This window comes from Struthio camelus, chromosome 2 (genome assembly GCF_040807025.1).
Source record: "Struthio camelus isolate bStrCam1 chromosome 2, bStrCam1.hap1, whole genome shotgun sequence".
NCBI lineage: Eukaryota > Metazoa > Chordata > Aves > Struthioniformes > Struthionidae > Struthio > Struthio camelus.
Genome location: NC_090943.1, coordinates 100,751,326 through 100,775,059, shown reverse-complemented (window position 1 = coordinate 100,775,059; position 23,734 = coordinate 100,751,326). Strand labels below are relative to the sequence as shown.

At 38.2% G+C, this 23,734-nt stretch overlaps 1 protein-coding gene across 12 annotated transcripts in view; it reads left to right on the top strand.

Moving 5' to 3' along the window:
* The window catches only part of HIVEP1 (HIVEP zinc finger 1), a 130,840-nt gene that overhangs the window by 6,262 nt on the left and 100,844 nt on the right, over nucleotides 1-23,734 (top strand). The window contains exon 1 of one of the 12 annotated variants that reach the window (XM_068931852.1): nucleotides 2,059-4,858. The exons of 10 other annotated variants lie outside the window; for them this stretch is intronic. The gene's annotated coding sequence lies outside the window, so the exon portion shown is untranslated. Of the gene's footprint in view, nucleotides 1-2,058; nucleotides 4,859-10,761; nucleotides 10,987-23,734 lie in introns of those variants that run through there. One more of the 12 variants, XM_068931851.1, reaches the window with a different exon arrangement.

Genomic DNA, 23,734 nt, shown 5'->3' with positions numbered 1-23,734 from the left:
CCCCAGTAGCAGAAATCATCAGTTTCTATTCTTCTACAACTAATGGAGTTTTCCAGTAAATTAAGATGGATTAAATATTGAGAAGGTAAATAGAGGTAGAAGCTGAAGCCAGAATTTGAAATGACGTTGGAACCTCTTTCTTACTGTTAAAAATGATGTTAAAATTACACAGGTGCTGCAAACTTAAACATGTCGTGAGCATGTATAGCTACTAGCATGGGTTATTAGAGGTGAAGTGATCTGAAAAATCAGTTTACCTCTCATTAGTTATGCCCTATTTCCATTTTTAGTTGAGATGATGAGGGAAACTGGATTTCAGTTCCGTTAGTCATTTTATCAGTCTCTGAGAATATTGCAGAAAATATTTGCTTAACCCCCCCCAATTTTAATTGAAATTTGAAAAGGCTGAAAAGCTTCCTTAGGTCTGGTTTCTGACAACTTATTTTCATGTATTGAAAGTTTGGCCAGTCTTAACTGACGGTCTTAGTCCTTTGAACTTTTAAAATGTGTTGCATCTGTGGTGTAGGTTATGGTAATTAGTGAAGATAATTAGATTTGCAAAAACAGTAAATGTCTGTGATCTAAGGCAAAACTCAGCCAATTGTTAAATTATATAACTTTCAGAAGATAAAGAAGTAGGAGCAGGTAAACCTTATTTTTAGGATAAAAGGTATGTTTAAGTTGTCTAAACTTAACTGTTACCTTTCGTACCATGTACAAAGAACACTCCATGGCCTTACCTGGCTTCTCTCTGCCTTCTTTCAACTCCTCTGCTCTCTGGTTGCCCCATAGCAATCAAGTCTCCAGTAGATTTAACTGGACTTGTCCAGAGCCCATCAATGTTTAACTTTTTAGAGCAGTCACTGTTGAACAACCCGTGACACTGTCTATTCTGCTGTGCATCAGATGAGTTACTTGAGTTGCACTTGCAGTACAAGTCAGCCTAGAATCAGTAATTGAGTCCAAGAATCTAAAATGTATATACATTTTCTAAAAAAAAAAAAAAAAAAAAAGGAAAATACATATTTCAGTTAATTCTGGATTTCCTGAAGCATAGGAAGATATTTTAAAAGTTTTCATATTGCATGTGTTTACAGTAAGCTACCAATTTTTTTAATCGTCTGGGGAAAACAAAGGGGCATTCTTTAATATATAGACCTAAATATAAGATGTTTGGCAAAAGACTGTAAGACTCTTCTTTTTGTGATGTGGCTTTTTTTTTTTTTTCTTAAATAATTTTGTATGCGTTTGAGAGCTGCAGCCTTTGTCGGGTTAGCAGTAACCCTGAAGTATTCTTCACTGAAGATCAAATTTCTTAATTCTTTCATGCTGAAGTCCCCTTCCCTCTCCCCCTTCTCCGTTTTCACTGTCTGTTTGTAGATGAGTCAATACAGTGCTATACTAACCGACTTTACAGAAGGAAAAGAACTGTTCAAGAGGACAGGTTGTAGGGAGAGTTGTTTTGCAAATAAAAACAAGAAAATAAAATTAGTTGGTCATCTGTTTTCATGACCATATGCTATTGACGTGGTTTTAGTGCCTGACTGGTGCTGAATGACATGTTATATCTGAAGGGTATCGATAAGGCATCTACTGCACTGTGTTTGCTTCATTATTTTGTTTTGTCATGTTAGTCGTCTTTGTTTCTCATTGCAAATACGTCCTTACATGAAAAAATGTTACCAGCTGATGTGACTGCTTTGGTCTGGAGTGTCCTGCAGAGTGTCAGACTTGGTCTTTGCACTAGTTCAACAAGTGTAGTGATCTCTGCCTAGTGGTAAGGATGAGGGGCTAGAATTTGGGAGAAATTACAGTTTTGCAGGTCACACAAAGCTATGACTTAAACGTATACAAATCCAAAAAATATTTAGTAGTTTCGAAAATAAAAGCCAAAAGTACGCCTAGAAAAACACTGATAGCCAAGTTACATGTAAGTTATGCTACTGGAGCAGAAGTTCATCAGCAAATATTCCTGGCGTCCCCTTAGCCTGTTAAATATTTCAGCAGCGTATCATGTTTCTGGTGGGGAGCATCATCACCCCTCAGAAAATAAGTGAAAATAAGTGTGCTGTGAAAGAGGAAAACATCTGTCTTCTTTCAGAGGTAGGCTGGAAAAAAAAAAAAAAGGATCACTAGATTCTATACTAGCTCCCAGGCATCCAAAGGTTGTCTTTTCTTAACTTACTGTATTTGTTACCTCAAGTTTTTGCTAACAGATACAAGACTGTTTTACATGCAGTTGCACTATATATTTACATGGCCAACTGATACACAGATGTAACAAACATTCACAGAAGCGGTAATGTATTCCCTGAAGTACAGTTACATTAGAGAATCATGCTTTTAGCAGGGCTGAGTGGGCTTGGTTTGTTGTCAGATGGTTGTGAGGATATAGAATGAAAAACAACTCATGTTTTTGTTTACTTAGACATATCCAATTCCAGAGTTTAACAATGAAAACTTATTATTTGTACAGTATTTAGCACAGTGCCTTAATTCACAGGTACAAAATTGTAGCAAATATTTGGATCTTAATCTTTCTGTAGTTAAGCTTTTTACTATTTTTAAAAATGCACGCTGCTGCTGCTTCTGTTTTTCCTTCTCAATCAAATGTTTCCATTTGAAACAAATGAGGGATGGGCCCATGAAGTTCAACAGCCTTGTCAATCTTTTAACACCTCGTATTTGCTAAGGAAATATGAGTATAATATGAATAGCTTTGCTTGATAGCTTTGCTGTAATCTGAGAAGCATGCATAAGTTTGCTGGAAAGCTGGATATGTTCTGCGTCTTATGATTTCCAGAAGAGTTATGCATCTACTGTGTCTTAACTGTAATTTAGTAAAAGTTCTTTGAGTTGGTTTAAAATAATAATGTACTTTCAATGGTGACATAGGCCTTTTTTACATTAAAAGCTAACAGGTTGATATTTCTTACTAGTGTTTCGGTATGTATTGTATATAATTTGCAAATCAATCATTATGCTATGCTTTTATTTATGATTTACATCAAATGCCTTAACACCACCACCCCCCCCCCCCCGGGTGATTTAGACTTGTACTTGTTCAATTTAAAGGATAACATTTGACTTTTGGGTCTTAGTATTGTTTCTGCCATAGATACAATGCTTCACTTCAGGGTATTTATGAGGTGCCACCATTCTGATGGTGGTACGTCAGAATTGCTTGTGCCTTGCGTTCTGCAGCATACCTGTGGACATCTGTAAAAATGTTGAAGAGAAGGCTCAGGTACGTATCTTGCTCCAAGTTAAGGAGCATGTGCGTGACAAAGGAACAGGGAGTCTCAGCTCTGACTCAGTGACTTTATTATAGAAATATCCATTGATTTGGCAGCGGTTTTTGTTTCTGTAGATTAGATTTTTTTTTTTTGTAATTACTTGTAGAAACTGCACTTAAGAACAAAATCTCTCTTCATGAAGTCAGAGAGAATGCATGGTTTTATTGGTATATCACTAGCCAGAGTACCAGATCTGCATGTAATGTGTAGGCTGCATCTCTTGTAGAACGACAGAAGTAGTCAGTTCATGCCTTGTATTTCTCGTCTAGGATGGTTTCTTTATCCCATCTTTTCTGTCTTGCCTGTTTAGACTGTAAGATCTTTGTGACTGATAATTGCTTCTTAATACGTGAATGTCCAACATCTTACCCGTTAGAGATTATCTTGGCCACAACTTCTAACTGCTGTTGTAATAATGTATGTACGTTAAAAATAACATGTCATAACGTTTCCACATGAAAAAAGTCTAAAATACTCGGCGGGGTTAGACAGGCTGGATTTAAAGCTGTAATTTACTACCCCTTCTCTTCACCTAACCTATCCCTGACTCCCTATTATGTATCCATAAATTTGATCATGTATGTGATTTCAGCAGTGTTTAGTCCTATTTGCTGTACAGTACTGTTGGATCACAGGCAATGGAAAAATACTGGCCGACCGTGGGTTGCAAGAGAGGGTGGTAGGAGGGAAAAGGCTGTTTAATGTTGCCCTGAAAGAACTGTATTTCATTCCTGCTTCTGCCTCAGAGTTTCTTGAGTGAGACTGAGCAAGGCTTTTAAGCCAGACTATTTGCAGCGTGCCACTAATAGTGTGTTCCTCATTTTTAGTGTGTGCCAAGTTGAGGCACTTGGACAAAAAAAGCTGAGTTTTTGCAATGGCAGGTGGTCCACCATGAGTACAATTTGGATGTAAAATACCCCCAAAATGCTTAGTACCTTGAAAACCCGAGGTTTAGGTAGCTCAAGATTTGAAGACCAAAGACTAGCCAGCATTTTTGGCAAATCTTTTAATCTGTCTCTATGCCTCTGTTTCCTGCGTATGAGCTGGAGATACCAGTGCTACCTAAGCTTCTAAGGGTTCAGAAGATAAAGTTGTTAGCGTTGTGAAGCAGTCAGATGTTGCTGTGGCCAAATAACAGAAAAAGTGATGAAGAAACTGATAGTCTTGTGTTCAGTTCGGGATGTGCTGCAAATATGGCCTGGAGCCAAGCAGTGAGTGCAGTCCATTTTGCTCACTGAATGGGTTTGCGTAAACAACCTTAATTTTGGCATTCTCCAACTTCTCCATGCTTCACTTCACAGTCTTAACATTTAAAGGTGTTCTTAAATGTTACTTCCTCTCTTTTAAATAGCAAACTGAAAAAAAAAGAAAATCATATTGAACCACAGCACTTCTTATGAGTCACCAACATGTTGGGACCTCAAACTGCAACACAGGCTTTTAGTGTGTGAGCTGTGTAACATGCTGACATGAGAGTGGAGAAACAAATCCCATCAGTGATTTGCAGCATTTGTTCCTGGTGTTGAAAGCTGTTAACGTCTTAGGAGAGAATATCTTAACAGGTATTAAACATTTGTGCCATTTTCTGTAATATCCTGGTTCTTGTATGTGGCATAATCTTGCAGAGTTTCAAGCTGATGCTGAGAAAGACTTGGCAGTGAGGGGTGAATACTCAATGCAGGAAAAATCTTTAGAGAGGAGTACCTTTAATTTCATAGTTGCACAATTGGTTTCAAGATCAGTTCAAGCCATTACTGCTGGCAAAAGTGGTCCTTCCCTCCCCTCAGTCCTTTGCTCCTCACTTTGTGTTGCTCCCCTTGCTTGTGCTACCGTCAGTGTGTTATCTAGCCCTGCAGCGGAGGAAATAGTTTTAGGCAGAACGAATTGGGCTAATTCAAAGGTGGGGGGTGGCGAGGGAGGTAAGTTTTAATCTGGGTCAGTTCCCTGCTCCAGTACACCACATTGCTGCAGGAGGGGGTGGCAGCGGCAGTGACAAACTGCGAGGGACAGCACAAAGGCAGCGGTAACTGCTTGTAGTTTTTCAGTCAGGGTCAGTTTTGTCATTTGGCCTCACAAATGTTTGTGCTGGTGTGAAAGGTATGGAGATGGAAATAAGGAGCCTGGAGCAGGTAGAATTACAGGATTGCTTTTTTTTTTCACTGCCTGTGCTAATGTATGCCAGCTTGAACTCATTGTGAAACTATGCTGGAAACCTCTATTTGACATGTATAAGCAGCAGGCTTTTTTGAGCTTCTTAAATTGTCCAAAAGCAGGTATATAATTTAATTTATAAGGATAGCAAACGATCTGTTCTATATTTCTGGCTTGCTTGTTTTTCCTTTCTGTACTCCCTTCTATTGACAAATTTCAAAAGTACTAGAGGTCCTTAAGGAATGACTTTTAAGAACTTTAGTACGAGTAAGCAAGGAAGCAATTCAACTTTTCATATTTTTTTACATTAATTAAGGAAAAAAAAAGAAGAAATTTGGCATAGAAAGTTTCACTGAGAAAGGATGAAGTTTAGCTAAGATTTAAGCAATTAAAAAGACCTCCTGAGAAATTAACGTGATTGTAACTGGCACTGTCAGCTTTAAATATGTATTTATAGATTTCTGCATATGCATGCTAAATATTAGAAAGAGAAAGAAAATGAGGATGCAGAGAGAATGTGCGCATACAGTGGAAAAACCAGGTGCTTTCAGGGAGAGTTGAAATAATTTGAGGGAGAAGGATAATAGAACAGCATTCCAGGTTAACAAGATTGCAGAGGAATATATACAAGAATGACTGTTAATCAAAGAAAAAGAATGGAGGAAGGAACTTGGTTTTGGTCTCTTGATGGTATAAAAAAAAAAAAAAAACATTTCTGTGTAATATAAATCATTAAAATTGCAGTTAGAATCAGGCTTAAGCTAGAAGGAGTTAGTGAGTGTCTACAGACACAAAAAAAGCAGCAGTGAACTGGGACCTAAAGGTTTGTATAAACCACTTTGATTTCTGTGAGAGTAGAGTGGAGTGGGTACAACATAGATATATAATTCTGTATCACCCTCACATCCTGTATCTTCTCTATTGTTAATTGAACATAGCGTAAGAAGTGTTAGAAAACTCGTGTTGTTGCTGATGCACGAGCTCCAATGTGTTAGGAAGGCCATAAAGAGAAGTTGTAGTTGTGAAGAGAGAAACAAAAACTAAGATTTCAGCAGAAGCTCTTTCAAGGAATTCTATTAGAACAGACTGTTGACTCTGGGATAAAACTCAGTTAAGTTATTTGAGCCCAGGAAGAATTACATTTTATGAGAGTCAGGCTTTCATATGAGGGCTTAGTAGAATATGACCTTTTTTGAGTTTTATTCTGTTTGTTTGTTTTCTTGCAACTCAGAATTGATTTGGGTTTGCAGTGAGTGTCAGTGTAAGATAACTGTTTTAATGCCCTGGGTAGGGGATGAAGTTCTGTTTAAAAATGTATAAATAAATAGATGAATAACAGCCGCTTCTAATGTGTAATAACCATCAGAAGTTATGTAAATACCAAACTAGTGGATAGACTAAAATAGCTTAGTTAAGAGAGCCACCTCCCAGTTTTATGATCATTTATGTCTTAAATGTCTATTAGGAAAAATGGCTAAGGTTTATAGTCTCACATTTTCCTTAATTACTCTTTTCCTGCTTTAAAAATACTCAAGTTTCTTTGTTTACACTCATGTCAGGATTTTCAAACTTTGCGTGTATCAGTCCACCAGACTTGACAGTTGTGTGCTTTATAATTGCATAGATCTTCTGTTATAGCTAGCCCCAAAATTTTTCCAAGAGCATTGTTACCATAAAATAATTGTTGCAGTGAATTCCTTTTAAGAAAAAAGTATAAATGAATTTGGAGCATAGTATTGTTTCTTTCAAACTGTACGTTATATTTATATTACAATGTTTGCAGGGGATTTTGCAATAAGTACTCCCCTACTGCCTCAGACAAGTGTCCTAGGACTCTAGGAAGGATTCCTTGCCCTTGACGGAGTTGACAGATGCGTGGTGCCTCTCTCAGCTGCGTACGGGTAGCTCACATGACATGCAGTTGTCTGCGCATCAGAGAGGAGCGTCTCTTTGCTATAACGCTTTACGCAATCGCCGAAGAGGTGAAAACTGTTTTGTTCTAACCATGACCAAAACAGTCTCTTTATAGTCCAACTTTACGTACTCAAGAAGCTTAGGGAAAAGACTCAAGTGTTTTTTGTTCGTTTTAAATCCTAAAGTTATTCCTTTTCAGTGCAGAAGACATGTATTTTGGGTTTCTTATGTTCAGGCAATTTGATTTCAAACTTCAAAATACTGCAAATGTTCATGCTGGAAAACATAAAGGAGAATTTCTAGATCTACACATTTTCAAGTAGATGCTTATGCAAATATATATTTCCTAGACTGGTTCATTCAGATGTATGTTGGACTTCTATAGCAGAAATTCTAGTTCAGTGATGGCTTATGTGTTTATAAAGAGAGAAATACAGGCTCTCTACTCCAACTGGAAATGTAAAATCTTCCTTTCTATGTTAAAACAGATGAATAAACTGAACTTTAAATTTCCAAATAAGATAAGCTGAGTAGAGTGCAGTCTTTTCCCCCCACTTGCCTAAATCTATTATAAGTCAGAATATTTACGTTAAGGAGGAGGAGGAGGAGCGGGGGAAGGCTCGGCAGATGTTTGTAGTCTTCTGTGACGCATTTGTGGGGGAAATGGGGAAGCTCTTGTTTAGTAGGCTAGACAGCACTATTTTATACAAATAATTTTAAAACGTCCTTAAAAAGTTTCCTTCAGAATGAGATTACTCTGACAATATGCTGATTTAGCAATTCCCTTTTAACCTTTCGTGGTAGACTGAAAAAGAAGTGGGTCTGTAATGATCCTCAGGCTGTGAAAAGTGAAAGGAGGGTTTTTGTTAAGACAAAGTTGAAGATGTCTGTGTACTTGAAAGTTTCCACTTTGACTTAAGAATTTGTCGATACTAATAAAATTGGTTCTGGTTAACATAGTAGACTGGATTTAATATCCTTAATTACCAGCAGAAGCAATGAGTAGACAACGTGTGTTAAGTAGGACTATATGTTCATGTGTTAAAATACCCGGGGAACTTTTTCCCCCCACAGAATGCTGGTATATTTAAAAGATAAGATCATTCTAAGCCCCCTTCATAAGTGCTGGGGCAGACCTCGTGGGCTGAAATCACAAAACGTTTGGAAAGAGATGCAGAGAGGAAAAGCAGTGGTGCAGTAGGATCCTGTGGTATAATGTAGCTACAAAACAACAGTGTGTGTGTTCCTAGTTACCTATGAAATATGTGGCTTAAGTCCTGCCAGAAGTGGTAGTCATGGAATATCCAGAACACACCGCATGATTTCCTCTGATTCTTGGCCTAATTTTTGGGGGTGGGAAGTGGCATAAGTTAATGTTGAACAGTATTGTTTTTAACAACTGAGCTCTGTGAAGTCATATGGGAGATCATATGCTTATTCTTACCCTAAAGATTGCAGTGCAGACACGATGTGGAGCCAGGAAAAAAATGTGTTTAGAAAATGGCACTTTAAATATAACTTCTGTGGTGGCTTGGCTATTCCTCTCCCTACACAGAGTCACTAGCAGTTGTGCCTGTTGAAGAGGAATGCAAGTCTCTTCCATAGCAGATGTACACATTTCTCCCTTCTCCTTTTGTACCTTTCTCCCTTCTTCAGGATTTCTCATAGAAAGGAGTGCTTATGTCCCAGGTCTGTCAAGAAAACACAATGATGTAGGTATTAACAGTGCTTAAAATGTTGTACTTTTTTATTGACAAAATATGTTGCATTTAGCCAAGCTAAATATGTATGTTGTAATAATTTAATGTGTTGAATCCTAAGAGGTTTGCCTCCTTCAGTATAAAGACAATGCTTTTGTGACAGAGGCAGATTAAGAACAACAAAAATATCAAGTTTTATTACAGGGCTGGTTTGATAATTTTCAAATAAATCTTTGTGTAATTTACACAGTGGGTTTGGTTGTAAATTTTTCTCAAGTACTACAGATATTTGTGAGAGGAGTGGGAGAGCACCCTTTTTCACGATACTGCTTTATGAAGCATTTTGTTGTCCCCCCTCCCCCCCCAGTGTTTTTCCTTCCTTTTAAACAAAGAATATTTCTGAGCCAATAAAATCTTACATTTATTTTAGAACACCGAGTATATATGTTATGTCCACATATGTATGTCCATATGTACATTTCAAAATAGTGTTTTCTTTATATGCGTTTGCCTTTTTTCTCAAAATTCTGGAGAAACCGTGATGAAAACTGAAACAGTGATGTGACTTATGGAGATATGAGGAATTACTGTTCTGGGGTATGGTGTAATTTTACTTTTGTCAGACTTATGAAATACCATTTATCTTAAGTACCTCCTAAATTAAAAATTAAATTTCATATTAGAATTGCTGTTGAATCTGCCTATCATCCTTCAGAGTCCTGATCACAGACAAGAAATGCATTGCTGATAATGACAGAAAGTAAGTGTAGTTTCTGTTGTTTGGCTGCTAAATGCAGATCTCCTTTGCTGCTCAAATGGTGAATCGTTTCTCTCTTAGGGTCATTAAGTAAGCTAGTCATTAGGTTTTCTCAGAAGCTCTACAGTCTATCTTAACGGTTTAGGGTTTTCTGAAGCTTTCAGGTGTCTTGACTCTGCATATTCAAGAATACTGTAAAGATAAACTGTGAAATTCTTTAATGAAGCAAGCTGGTATCTCCTGCTCACGGCCTTCGCCTGGGGGATCTCGTATCCCAGAATGAAAGGGCACCAGTAGACAGATCAGGGCATGCCTCAGTGTTCATGGGAAGTTTTCGCAGACATCAAGGCGGGATATAGCCTCTGCACAGAACTGGTTTTAATTATTAATATTTTTTCTAGTATCTTATGGCTGAATTCTATCATACCTTAAAAAAAAAAAAAGGAAATGAATAGCACATTCATTTTCAAGACTGTTGTTTTAGCCTTTTTTCCTTCCTTCCTTCCCCCAACCCCCCCTTTTTTAAGGTGATATTTCTGTTTTTTTCTTCCTTCTTGGTGCTTTTTCTCTGCTATGATACCTTTTCCCAGAGTGACTTCCAGTTCTCACTATCTATGGATATTACTTCTATTCTTTTACCTTTCTACCTGCTAATGCAAATATTACCAACTATTGGTAAGGGTATCTGTCACTGGGTCTTCCTGTTCCTCTTTGACATTTCCTCCTGCTCTTCAGTCTCCCAAGTCTTCGATATTGCTAATGTCTTGTATGCTTTTTGTATCTACAACTTTGTTCTGGAAGTAATCCTGAGTATTTCTACTGAAGTGACTCTAAGCTTGCACAATGGAGCATTTAAAACAAATACAATTGACAAAATATGTCCCTCAGGAATAATATCTTTAAAATACTTTGAAATAGAAAATTGCCTGTAGAGAAAGGTGGTGTATTAAGAACTGAGGCTCAGAGGTTTGAAGACTGATAGGAGTCTGTAACATGCTCAGAAAGCATTGTCAAATAATGGATTTTACATCTGAAAACCGGACATATTATTTTAGGTAGAATTTCTACAGACAGTCTCTTCAAGATAGAAGAGTAAGTGTGTGCACGAGGCTGCCTTTCTAGTACGCCTGTATAAACACAGTTTGGACTATGTGGAGTGCAAGTTAAGGTTAGTCAATATTGAAATAACTTTTCCAACTTCTACAGTAATTTTTGTACATGTTTTTTCCTCTTATTGTAAAAGCTCTGAATTCCCATTCTGTGGAAAATTCACATTCTAACAGCTTTCCTTTTGAGTGATCAAAGTCTGTGCTTCAATAAAATGCTGACCAGTTTTGTATTATAGATATTTCCTGCTTCGTTTTCTTCAACTGCCGCAGAGAACTTCATGAAAGAAAGCAGAGCACGTGACTTGTGTGCCCCGCATACCTCCCAGCTTCGTTTTCTGTGTATGTTTGTGGTGTGGAGGGCAAAAGATAGGTTGAACGTGTTTAGCCACTTTGTAGTGCACCTTAATGGGTCTCCTGCTGTGGGACATGGAGAGCTTATAAACCTAGCTTGTGAATTTCTGAGTTTGCATTTGGCTGGGAAATCCCGCTCTGCCCAGCATGACCGGTGGTGACTATAGCTCACTGACATTGGCTTTCTGTAGTTGCATATGTTAACTATAACAAGCTATTTAAGAATCCTTAGATACAGGGTGCAGTCTGAATATTAATGTCTAATTGGTGGAAAATAGCAGCTTGAAAGGGATGTAGTGGCCAGTGTTTTCCAGAGCTGAGAGTTGCTGGCTAACCGCTTATTTCTGTTACGATATTCAGAACCTTGAAACGCTTTAAAGTTTTCTGATGTAAGGAAAAGGGACAGGGAAGAAAAAGCCTATTTTCAAGCTGACAGAAGGGGTTAATATAGATGCAGAGCCATGTGCTTGTTACCTAAAGGTTAATTTGAATCCTACATTTCTACTAAACACTGATGTAAAACATCGCTCTTGAGCCAATATTATAACTAATCTTTTTTTTTTTTTTTTTTCTCCACAAGGCTGTAGAAACACAGTTTTGGCAACAGTAACTAAGACAATTTTACCGGAGAACCCCCAGTAAATTAAAGGAAAGCTAGTAATCATTTTTAATTAATAGATCTGTGTTCTGTTATTTAAATGTTTATATCCTGAAGGACTATGCATATACTGCATTTAAATATACAGTTTGGCTTCTGCAGGCATGGGGAATGGAGATAATGTTTCAAATGCAAAAGACTGGATGTGAGGGGAAAAACGCACAGGAGATGGTTCCCCCCTCTCCCTCCCCAAAATTGTGTAAAGTGATATCTGTATGACTGATATTTTTCACTTAGTTGTGGCATTTTGGAATTCCTTAATCAGATATGAGTAAAGAAAAAGAAGTTTCTTTTACACCTTCTGCTTAGCCTGGAAGAGGTTTAAATTTTGTTTCAACCAAAGTGTGAAGTTAAGATTTTTGTTAATGTGCTAAATGCCTCCTGCTCCTTATTTTGTCGAAGACCAAAAGAGAATTGAGCGTGTACAGAAGTTTCTGGGATTTTTCAGGATTAGTTTAGGAATTGCTAACTTCTGCTGGCATGTGCTCATTTAAATCTGCATTTCCATTGCAATATTTGCTTCGTATGTGTAGCAGAATAATTGCTATTTTTTGTGGGTTCATGATGTTTTATTCTTTCTTGTAAAAGCAATGATTCCAGTAATGGCTGTAAGGTACCAGAATACAGTGATTTATTTTCCTGTTTCACTTGTGTTGCAAAATTGGGATTTTTGACCTAAAGAGTATCTACATCTTTCTGGGTTGCAGATTCTAGCAGCAACCTGGCTGATGAGAAACTGACTGATTCAACAGAAAGGTTGGCCTGCCACGTAAGCACGCAATAAAAAATAAGCATCTGACAGCTCTGTGGCTTAAACCAGTGGATCTGACACAACTGTATGGAAAATTCATGCAACAGGGATACTGTATCAAAACAAATTCTGCAGAGTGGCAAACCCAAATCCTTTCCCTCCCTTCCTCCCTCCTTTGCTTTCCCATGACTCTCTATTTCTACACTGTTTGCTTCTCATCTGTGGCATTTTAAATGGTTGCACTTTAAAAATGAACGGTACACGAATACTGAACAGTTGCTCAAATAATTTTTAGGTAAAATGAATACACTTTGAAAGGGAATATTCAAGTGGAGATGCTATCAAAAAGGTGAGGAGCTTTTGAAAAGTCATACACTCCTCTTCCATTTAATGTGACTGTCCAAAAGGAGAGAGAACATACTGCTCTTAAATATTTGAGAGTTCATGCACAGAATAATTTGAGCTCGTTTTCCTTCTGAGTGTGTGTCCTAACATATATATAGCTGTCCAAAATAAATTTAATTTTCTTTCTGTGCCACCTGATTACTGCTCTCCCCCCCCCCCCATATATTTTTGCTGTATTGGTTTCAGTATGCTTCAAAATACTTTGAATTAGTCTTCTACCTGGGCTTATGGAATGAAGACTTCTGTTTACACATGTTGTTTTTCAGTAAACTGGCAGTGGTTTGGGGAACTGTGAAGGGATAGAAATAAACATTTACCTTTTATCCTAGCAAGCAAATCTATAAACATGCCAACTTATTTTGTTTCACAAAGATTTTCTTTTCTTTCTCCCCTTCTGCCTCAACTGCTTTTGAAATTGTTAGACCTAAGCAGTACCAAAAATAAGTAATTCACAATTGTCAGTCTTTTTGTATACATAATATCCAGACTCCTTGTTTGATTATGATTTACCACTGAAGTACCATTCATGCAGCTGACTTTCTGCTACCTTTGCTGAGAAGAAGACTGAAGAAAATAACTAGCACTGACTTCAGCATTCACCCTGTCATTTTTCTCTGTCATCCTTGAGGCAGTCCAAAATCAAAACAATTAAATAGTAACGTTTTTCACTGGCTGTGACCTAATGCTTCTGTATTTTTTATTGTGCTTCTTTTGGAATACTTTTCAAAATAAGGTATTACTGCTGTGCCTACTACACAGTCAAGAAACTGAGACACAGAAGGAGTAAGAGACAGATTAACAACAGCGTTTAAACATCTAGGATCTACTAGAGCCAGGAAGTCATGTGTCTAAAGGTCTTGTTGGATCAGGCCCTGGAACGGTCATTTAGGGTCATGCTGGGAAATGAAGCCAGGTCTTTCCTGACTATCCCAGATAGCAGTTTTGACTGCTGACCCGTTGTTTTTCAGCAGAGTCCTTTTCTAACGTTTTTCAGGGCTGTGTGACTCTCTTCACCTGATCTCTTTCCCCCAGCCTGCACCAACGCTGGGTGCTTCTGCCTAGCCCTACTGTGGGAAGGTTAAAGTAGTAAGGAGGAACTGAGGTGCCTGCTGCCTTGCTGCGTCAGCATGGAGCACGATTACGTGAAAAGCATTAGAAATTCCTGGAGTTGTTCAGTGTGCTCTTCCTTCATATGATTTAGGGTTTTTGTTGTCTTTAATTTGAAGGAAGCTCTTCCTGGTGAATGAATTATTGAAATGATGTGCCTTAAGATACGGTTAAGCTGAAAAGTAGTTAGCAGCTAGATGTCTCACTGGTAAGAACTGATTCCTCCAGTAGTGCCTGAGTCCTACCCTGTGTCCCCACGACTACATTTGTGTTTCTTCGGTTTAGGCAGGTAGTTGCAATGAATATGGCTAAGATATCTCTGAATTTATAGATCTTTATGTAAGGCAAGCCTATACACTGGAGTGGGGCTTGGACTCTAAATTTAAATTTTGAAGCGCTAACCTAGAAGGGTCAGGGAGCCTGGCCCCTTTTATGGACAAACCGTTGATTTCTGAGCTGGCTACAACATCCTAGAAGCAACAAAAACATGAATTACGGGGATTAGATCCTCATGGTAAGATAAAGGGAATAGACTTCTGACTCTCTAAAAGTGGGAGAAGTTATTTTCCCTCACTGTGACAGTCTTTGTGCTAGGAATCTAGTAATTCTCCCTGTTACTGTGGGTAGGAACTCTGCGAAGTGGAAGTTGCTGTAGGAGTGTTCTTTGTGTGCCCGCGTGAAAAAACGTGTTTTGTAAATAAGATTAAAAATGCCTATTTTGCTCCTCCTGCTTCATATGTAAATCCCAATGTGGGAACCACATATATGCTTATTTAGCATTTTTATGTTGCACAGGGCCAACGATGATGCAGTGTGGGTGAGTAAGCCATGCTATAGCTTTCTGTATCATATGACTGACCAGCTGTGTGCAAGCCATGCAGGAGTCTGCTAATGGGTAGAGGGAGGGGGCTTGTAGCTCTCGAAGTGCGTTATTCCTTTGCGCCTTGGTAAAACTGCCCAGTATACCTATTGCTTTGCTCATTTTGATTTTCTTATGAAGTATACTAAATAATCAGTATATTAACAGCCCAGACTTTTAAGTAAAAAGTCCTTTGGAAAAAAAGCTTTTTTTTTTTTCCAGAGATGAATCCACCCCCTCCCCCCCCACAGTTTCTCTCGTTAGAAACTAGGCTCAGAAATTGTTACAGTAGTGCTTTTCCAAGTCAAATTATTTGTTTCATTCCTTTTATATGAACTGTGCTCTTGTGACGGTGAGGAAGTAAAGCAATGCGCTGAAGCTCATCCTATACAAAGCCCCTGACACAAGTAACAAAAAAGTATTGGGTTGCAGTTAAGTGGATAAACATACCCAGCAAGGAAAGCTTTGTCCATATCTGTCTGTATCTTATATTAAAGTTAAAGCATGCAGCTGAAAGGAAGAGGTGCGTAAACATTTTGGCTGTGTCGTCTTTGCTATTTCTGATTATCCCGTTCCGTTCATACTTAGCACCCATGGAAACAGTTTTGTATGTACTTCCTTAGAGGTGGTTTTACTTGCTTTTTATCAAGAAAAATGATATACAAATATCTTACCTTTAAAGATTAGATTTAAAGAACGTATTTGGTAACTAAGTCAAGAATTTGGAAATTAGAAAAGCAGATTTGTGACTTTTCATTCAATATTGGTTTATGTGTGCTGCTGTCCAGTATTTTAGCGAGGCTTTTACTTTGCAGAGAGGAGAAGCATGTACTTCTGTCAAGAGCATAATTCCTAGTTATTTCCAGCAGCTGCTTAAACGCTTTTGTAAATTACAGCTTATAATTGAACAATTCACCCACTACCCCCTGTATGCAAATTCATAGTGGAGGACACAGTGACCAGTTTGAGTGGGTAATAGATGATATTTTTTCAATGTGGAATTCCCATTGGGAGGCCAGGGCTTTAAAATACCAAATGTTTCCACAAACAATTCCTGTGCACTGTGTGTTGAGTAATACAGCTACAGTGAAGGAGAGAGCTTCTCCTGACAGTTTCCCAAGTGAATGCTGGAGTGCAAGCTAGTTTACTTATAATCTCTGGTGTTGGTCGTAGGCTCTTACCAGAAATCCAGATGTTTTTGAATCATGCAAAAGATTCATGCTACAAAGTGATAGATGCTGCAGGTTTTTTATGCTACATGGATGACATAGTGTCTTCCAGTTAATGACCTCAAAATGTTTTACAGAATGCAAGTGAGCAAGGTAAGGCATGTAAACAGAAGTCATTAGGCTTCTTTTCAAAGTAAGTATGTGTGAATTATTTGCTATTTGAAACGTGTGGCCTGATTTATAGAAATAATTTTTTTTATCATTGATTTCCTCTCTAGTGGAGTGTTTCAATAAATAAATAATTAAAAGAAAAAACACAAAACACTCAGTAAATGAAAGGAACATTTGAAGTAGGAAAGGCGATGGGAGTAAAGGGACTTTACAGGGCAGACAATGGTCATTCTAAAATGGTACAAAATCTTGCATGGAGGAAACTAAAATGCTTCATTTTAGAAAGGTTTCAGCGCAACAGAAATTTGAGAGGCTGCTAATTTGAAATACAAAGTTCACCATTAAAGTTAGTAAACTTATGAGTTCAGTTATTTGTCAGCGTTCCTATCTAGTATTAGTACAGGTATGTTTATGCAGCAACAATAGCCTTAAATTTTTCTCCTGCAATTGCCATACAGCGTAACATGTTTATCATGATTATGAAGTGAAGAGTTGTTGTGATTATATTCCAGAAAAGGTGACAGGTTTGTTTCTGCTTTGCTGAGACTTGTGCTGCAGAAGAATTATTTGAGACTTATGACTACAGGTGTATGTGTTAATGTCATACTGAGACAGAAAAAACGTAGCTAGGGAAATCAGGTAGGGGCTGGGAGAAGCCTTTCAGATAGTGCTTTCTTTGGAAAGATCCTGGTCAAATGATTGCTGAGGTTCTTGTCAAAGCACGCTCTTTGAACTAAATCTGTCTGGAAACGGGCATGTGACATAGTGAACCTGCTCGTAAAGGCTATTTCTACCAACGCTTTAAGTTTTCTCATTGCTCAGAATAGGGGAGGCAGCTGTTCTCATTCGCCTGACCCATTTACTAGGGGGGGAAGAAAGTTGACTAGAGTGAGGCTTTCACTTGACTGGTTTTCATCAGGATCTTTCTTTCCGTCAGAATGGTTTCATGTGTAATACATAATTTCAAACAGTATGTGGGGTACTAGTAGTCCTTGGGGACTTCCAGAGTGTTTTTTTTGTTTTGATTTTGATACAGTTAAGTCTCCTCCTAAAAGTGACTGAGCAGCTACTGCAGACCTGTCAGCACTATCCGTTGACACTCAAGGCAGTATCAATGGTCGAGAGTTCACTGAAGTCTGATATTTCCAAAGTACCGAATCCAGTTTAAAACTGACATCAGACGTTACTTACACCAGTACCTGTTATAGTCCAGTGTGCCCGTGAGGAGCAGTGCGTTTCACTCTGTGTATGTGTTCGCAAATATCTGTAAGCTATTTAAAAAAACAAACAAACAAACAAAAAAACCCCTAAACTCCTTCTAAGCTTATGGCCAGCTGGTTTTTTGTGGAGTATTTAGTCTGTTGTCACAGACTATGGAATGAATTGAATGCTGCTTTTGTGTTATTAAGCTTTTACATATGATCAACTCTTTGCTCATCTCAAAGTCGGTAGAAGGCAGCTTCTGAGAAAAGGGTGATGCTTCCACAAAATTCTCTGCTTCCTTTGGGAACATAGGAAAAGGAAAACTTATATCTTTTTCTAATTATTACATGTGCTTATGTTTTGTCTTATTTGCCCATATTTCCTGTGAGTGACTACTCTTGTGTGTATTTCTGATTGCATGAGGATATAGCCTGAAGTTAAAGTGAAACATTTGTTCCAGCATCCTGTTGACCTGGGAACTCTGGTTGGTTATTCCTGCCTGTAGGATTCTGTTTGCTACTTTTCCTAGTTTGGATATGATTTCTAAACGTTATTGGAATTTTAGTGTAATAGTCTCAATGGAACATCAGGTTCTCTTTTTTAAGAGACCCGTTTGGATTTGTGTGTGTATGTTTGTTTTACTTTTTAACCAGTGGCTCATCTAGTCTAGAGAATACTAGTGACAGACTCTCTTAGTGCAGCTGCTGGGGCAGCTGTTGGGCATGGTCAGGTACCTTCAAGCCTTTGATCGCTGTGGAAGTTAATACCATTTTGTTTAATCCCGGTAAAAACTGTTGGAAGTCTATGTGTACTGGCATTACCTTCCTTCTTCAGTGATGATGCTGATAGGAATGTCTTTGTTTTTAAGGCAAGCATAGGATTGCAACGGGAGTGCTTTCTCCTGGGGCACTGAAATTGAGTGTTTTATGTTATTTCTGGATACGTACCTATACTGCTATGCTTGTAGTAGTCTCTAGAATTCCTAGTTTTCTGCAAACAGCTTTATTATTAAATGTTTGTTTTCTGAATTCTGCAGTTAGGTTATCTTGAATGTCATGCTGATATTGAGGACGCACCTAGCAGCAAGATGGTCCAGGTCATATGAATATTTGATTGGGGGGGAGGGGGGGGGAGGTTCGAGCAGGGAATAGGAGCACAGCAAGGTGTTTTGGAGGAGTCAGGATTGTATAACTCACTTATCTGTATGGGAAATGTCTATTTCTATGTATAAATGAAACTTTCTTAGATCTTCTTTTCCCAAACTTGATTTTTACATTTTCCTGAAGTAAAGATAGTAGAGAGAGATGCAACATTACCCGAGACTGGGGAGCAGATTCTCACAGGAGTATAGATTATGCTATTCTGGAGAAAATTATTTTTTAAATTACTGGTGTGATTGAACAGGAGCTCTGAAAATATGAAGAAGAAGGGGTAAGAACAAGGATAGATGGTTGATGCAAAAACCCAACAAAATTTGATCCAGATGGAGGAAGTGGGATCTATGCTTGTTAGCTACAGAAAGGCTCTCCCCTGTTTATCCCTCTGTTTCCCATTAGTTTTAGCAAATGTGAGGCACTCTATGCTACATTTATGTATTGCAACTGAGAGTAAGAAAGTGGCAATGAGTCGGTTGTCTGTGTGTTGTACTTTCTTTAATTTATAGCTTCATCACTGTGCTGTGCTGCCATAAAGGACAGAATATATCCTTTGTCCTTATTCAACATTAGCAGAACCAACAGTGATGCATGCAACTGGCAAAGTCTTAAACAACAAAGTCCCCATTCAGGGTTGAAAAGTAGTTTGTTTTAGCTGTGTACATGGTGTCTCTGTTACATAAGCCATTTGTGGTATAATTCAGTACATTGCACAGAATAATATTGGGCATGGATGTCCATCTGTTGTAATAGATATTGAGCAGGAAAAAAATACCATATTGCAGTCAGTTGCTGGGATAGGCCCTCAAAAGCTAGCTGAATTGAAGCATTATGACCCGTTCCCTTAGCAACATCATATGACAAGTGCTAGAAGCAGTAATGAGTGAGTGCAATAGATGTTACACTTGCACAAACATACACAGTTTTACCCTTTATGAACAACCAACTTATGTATTTCTTGAAAATAAACACTGAGCGGACTGGTAAGAAGAGAATTTTCCTGAAAATAGTGCATAAGTTTCCAGCCTTATGGTGTAACAGTGGTGTTTTAGTGGGGCTCTAGGAACCGCAAAACAAATAAGATTTGGTCACTGAACTTTTTGCAAACTTGCTACCGTTGTGTTGTGTTTACTTAAGGTAAATCCACTTGCCTTTTGTGATTAACATTCTGCATCATGACTATGGAAAATGTATCTGCTAAGTAGAATGCTTTTGGTTATAATGGAAAGTTATAAGGAAAAAAGAACAACTGAAGTACATCAGAAACTGATGATGCTGAAAATAAGGCATTGGCATCCTGAATGTTGTCTGACAAAAAAAGTAATGCTGTATAAAACAGAGACTTTCTTCAGTTAAAATAATGGGTTTCTGCATTTTATTTTGGAGGACTTCTAAAAAACAAATAAATGAAAGCAGGCGTTTCCAAGCGTCATAGATTGCTTTTGTTTTGTGCGCCCTTTGCCAGGGAGGCACTGCATAATGCCTGCTTGGCAAGACATCTCTCTCTTGGCGTTTGATGCCACTAGTCCTCAATGTGACCTTACAAAGTGACTAGAGATGCTAGAGAAACTTCAAGTAAAAACTAATTTTACTTCAACAAGTGATGGGTTAAGTTCTTGATTAATTAGTTAGAGCATGTAAAAGTAAAGCATAAAAACAAAGTAAAGACTCAACAGTTATTGCCATATATTCAATTCTACCTGGATTTTTTTAGGATTTTATCAAAGATCTTTTATAGCTACAGAAACCTGAGGATCCAGCTCTGCGGAAGTGCTCTTTGCCTTTATAATGCTCTCTTTCAAAGGTGGAACCTGTTTCCGGGATTAAAGGAAGACAATTTCAGATCATGTTTCTGTTGATCTTGGTACCTCCTTTATTCTGTGTTCTTGCCTTTAGCTATGTGGCAACCAAGATGCTGGTAGTGTCATCATCTTTAAACTTATCTGGGGACAAATCATGCTGATGAGTAGAAGGAACCTTAAAGTGCTTGTGTTTTACCTCCTAAGAAAGTTAAAGCACATACTAGACAAATTTTACTGAATCATGTAGCAGTATGTCTTCTACAGATATAACACTTCTTAGCGATTAGGTATGACGTTGGCATGCACTGATAGTTTTACTTAGAGACCAAACTTGACCTTGGCGGGTGATGTTTCTGAGCTTCAATCGCTTACCTGTTCCCTGTTTAGTCAACTTTGGGAGCTGCAGCCATCATGATGGTGAAGTACTGAAAATAATTTGAGATTCTAGTATTCTGTTGCGAGTATAATTTGTGGTATCATGAACTGTATATGGGTGCAAAATGTGAATAAAAGTCCTAGCTCACTTTCATGTTTTGGAGGCCTTCTTTCAATTGGCTGTAAAATCCAAAATACCCAGTTGAATCAGTTTATTAGAAGGCAGCACTCATTCCTATGTGTTTAAGTCTTCTGTAGTTTATCCGTTAAAAAAAAAAAAAAAAAAAAAAAAGCTAAATTGAGACTGTTTTGCATTTGAAAAATAATTTGAATTAAAGGAGATGTAAATGTAAAATACGGGGAATATTCCAGTTCCATAGAGTGACTTACTCTGGAATAAAAAAAGTGGTCTGGGTCTCTTTAGCTTTACCCATTTTTTAAATAGAATACTTAGTCAGGAATAGCTACTAAGTGTGTGCAGCTGGGCTTTGAGTGTATGAAATTTTTGCATGTCTTGTTTGGCTTCCTAAAGAGGCATTATCCTACTATTATTTAAGTATCGGATTTCAGGCTGAACGTTTTAGTCCTCTTGTTTTGTGAGCACCTAAAATTACTGTAACTGAGAGAAAGGAAAATAAGTGTAGTTTGTGCTTTTGATAACAGTATGTATGTAATTAACACCTCCTGTTTAATGAAATAGTTGACTGGTTCTTTCATACATCGGTAGGAGGGAAGACTGCTGAGATAATCAACAAATATTGGCAGAGGGTTCAGCAACATATGTATCAGCTAATATTTCCTTTAATTGGCTTTCAGGTAGACTAGATCAAAATGTTGAATGTGTCCCCCTGTGTGTCTAATAATTTTCCAGAAGCTGAGGCAAATTAAATATTATAATCTACACAGCATTTAACTACTTTTCTAAACCTTGAGGAATCACGCCGACTTTATTTTCCTTTTACAATGCAATCACAGTCAAAAGACTTTAACATATTTGAAGTTATTTTTTCAAGTTGTTCTTCTGCAATGTCAATATAAACATCTATTTTTCTTAAATTGTGATAAAAAATATTTTTTCTATTTGTCTGTTGTGCTGTGTAATGTAGTTAGTACTTTGGGCCCAATTGTGCATGCAGAAGCTCTATTTCCATGTAGAGTTCATTGCTTAGAGCACTTCCAGAATTCAGGTGTTAAGGCACACGTCAGCAGAGAATATGTTTTTCTTTACTCATAGTTACTGAATCTATGCTCTCAAAAATACAATGTTCCAGAATCTACAGTTTACTTTAAATGCTGTTTCTTACCAACTAGAGTGAAATGCCAGCCAAAGGGGCACAGAGCCATTCACTGAACAACAACGGGAGAACAGACCGCTGCTGGTCCCCCAGCGCTCCCTGTCCATCCTGCAGAGAATGAGGTGGAGTGCCTTTGAGAGGAAAAACAGTGTTTGAAAAGTTAAGGTTAAGTTAAGGTTGCAGTGCTGGCCTCAGTCATCATGTTTCCTGACTTTTTGGCGCTTGGCTCCACAGACTCACTGAAGTCCTTTAACTAATGTTCAGTGTGTGCTTAATTACTAAGTTTTCAGATGTGTGACTTGCCCTCCAGGTTGTGCAGAAGCAGGGCTGGGAAGCACGGTTGGGAAACATGGGTGAAGAAGGGAACCAGAAGGCTCCTACGACCTGGCAGGATTGTGGCATGGGGAAGGGAAGCCGTCCTTCGGAGGGAACACACAGGGGACATTTGATGGGAACTTCCTCTTGTTATCCACATTCAAGAAATCTGCACTGCTGGCAGTGCTGATTGCAGGGTGTGGGTGTGTTTTTTTTTTTTTTTTTTTCCCCAAACCGAACTTGTAGTATATTTCCGTTTAAAAAATAGTGTAAGCTTAAGCTGTATTTTTTTTCTCCATCTTGGCTATAATAGAAATGAGGAGAAAAACAGTAAGCCAGTCGGTGAGCTTGGAACGTGTGTGGTTTTTTCCCCAATAGGCAAGCCTCCTTGCTAGCACAGTAGCTTTGACGACTTTATTATTTGCCATAAAAGATAAAGAGATGAAGGTTCCTAGCTTAGTGACGACTGCTGTCACCAGAGCACGCCTACACTGCAGAGTGAAGCCTTCCCTGTTGACAGCCAGGCTTACTCCAGAGCCAGGGATATCTGGTTGTGTTGGGCAGCAACCAAGAGAGCCAGGGTTTACGATGTGGCCCTTCTCATCAGCTGGCTGCTGTCCTGCTTTTACCATGACCTAACACCTCTGTGCAGCTCTCGTATGTGAGAGCAATTTAAATCATGCCTGCGTTACCTTGTAGAATCTCTGCTCCACTTTTTATTAGGTGATCTAGACAAGTTCTAGGTATCTCCCAGAGATCTTGGGTGCCACTCCTCCGCCCTCTATTTTATTGGCTCACCAATGATAACTCATTAACTATTTTCTGTTCACCAGTCTTATTTTTCTTCTGCAAGATGTTCTGTAGCGATATAGTAAATTCCAATAGTAATTTTATCAAATGTCCAATAATAAAAATGGTTTCTGGAAGCATTCAAAATTGTGAATGGCAATATGTTTTCCAAACCCCTCTCCTTTTGTTTTTTTTGTCCAAAAACTAACGCTGTGGTTGGAGGAAATGCTGCTATGTATTTTGTAAAAAGCAGTTTTGAACTACAAATAACTGCAGAAGAGGTTGGGATGACCAATATGAAAGAAATGGTGCACTCCTTGAAATTTTTCTTTCCAGTCGTGTGTGTTTGTACTCTTCTTATGTCTGAAGGCTGCCAGATTCTAAATGCTGTCTTTGCTGGGAA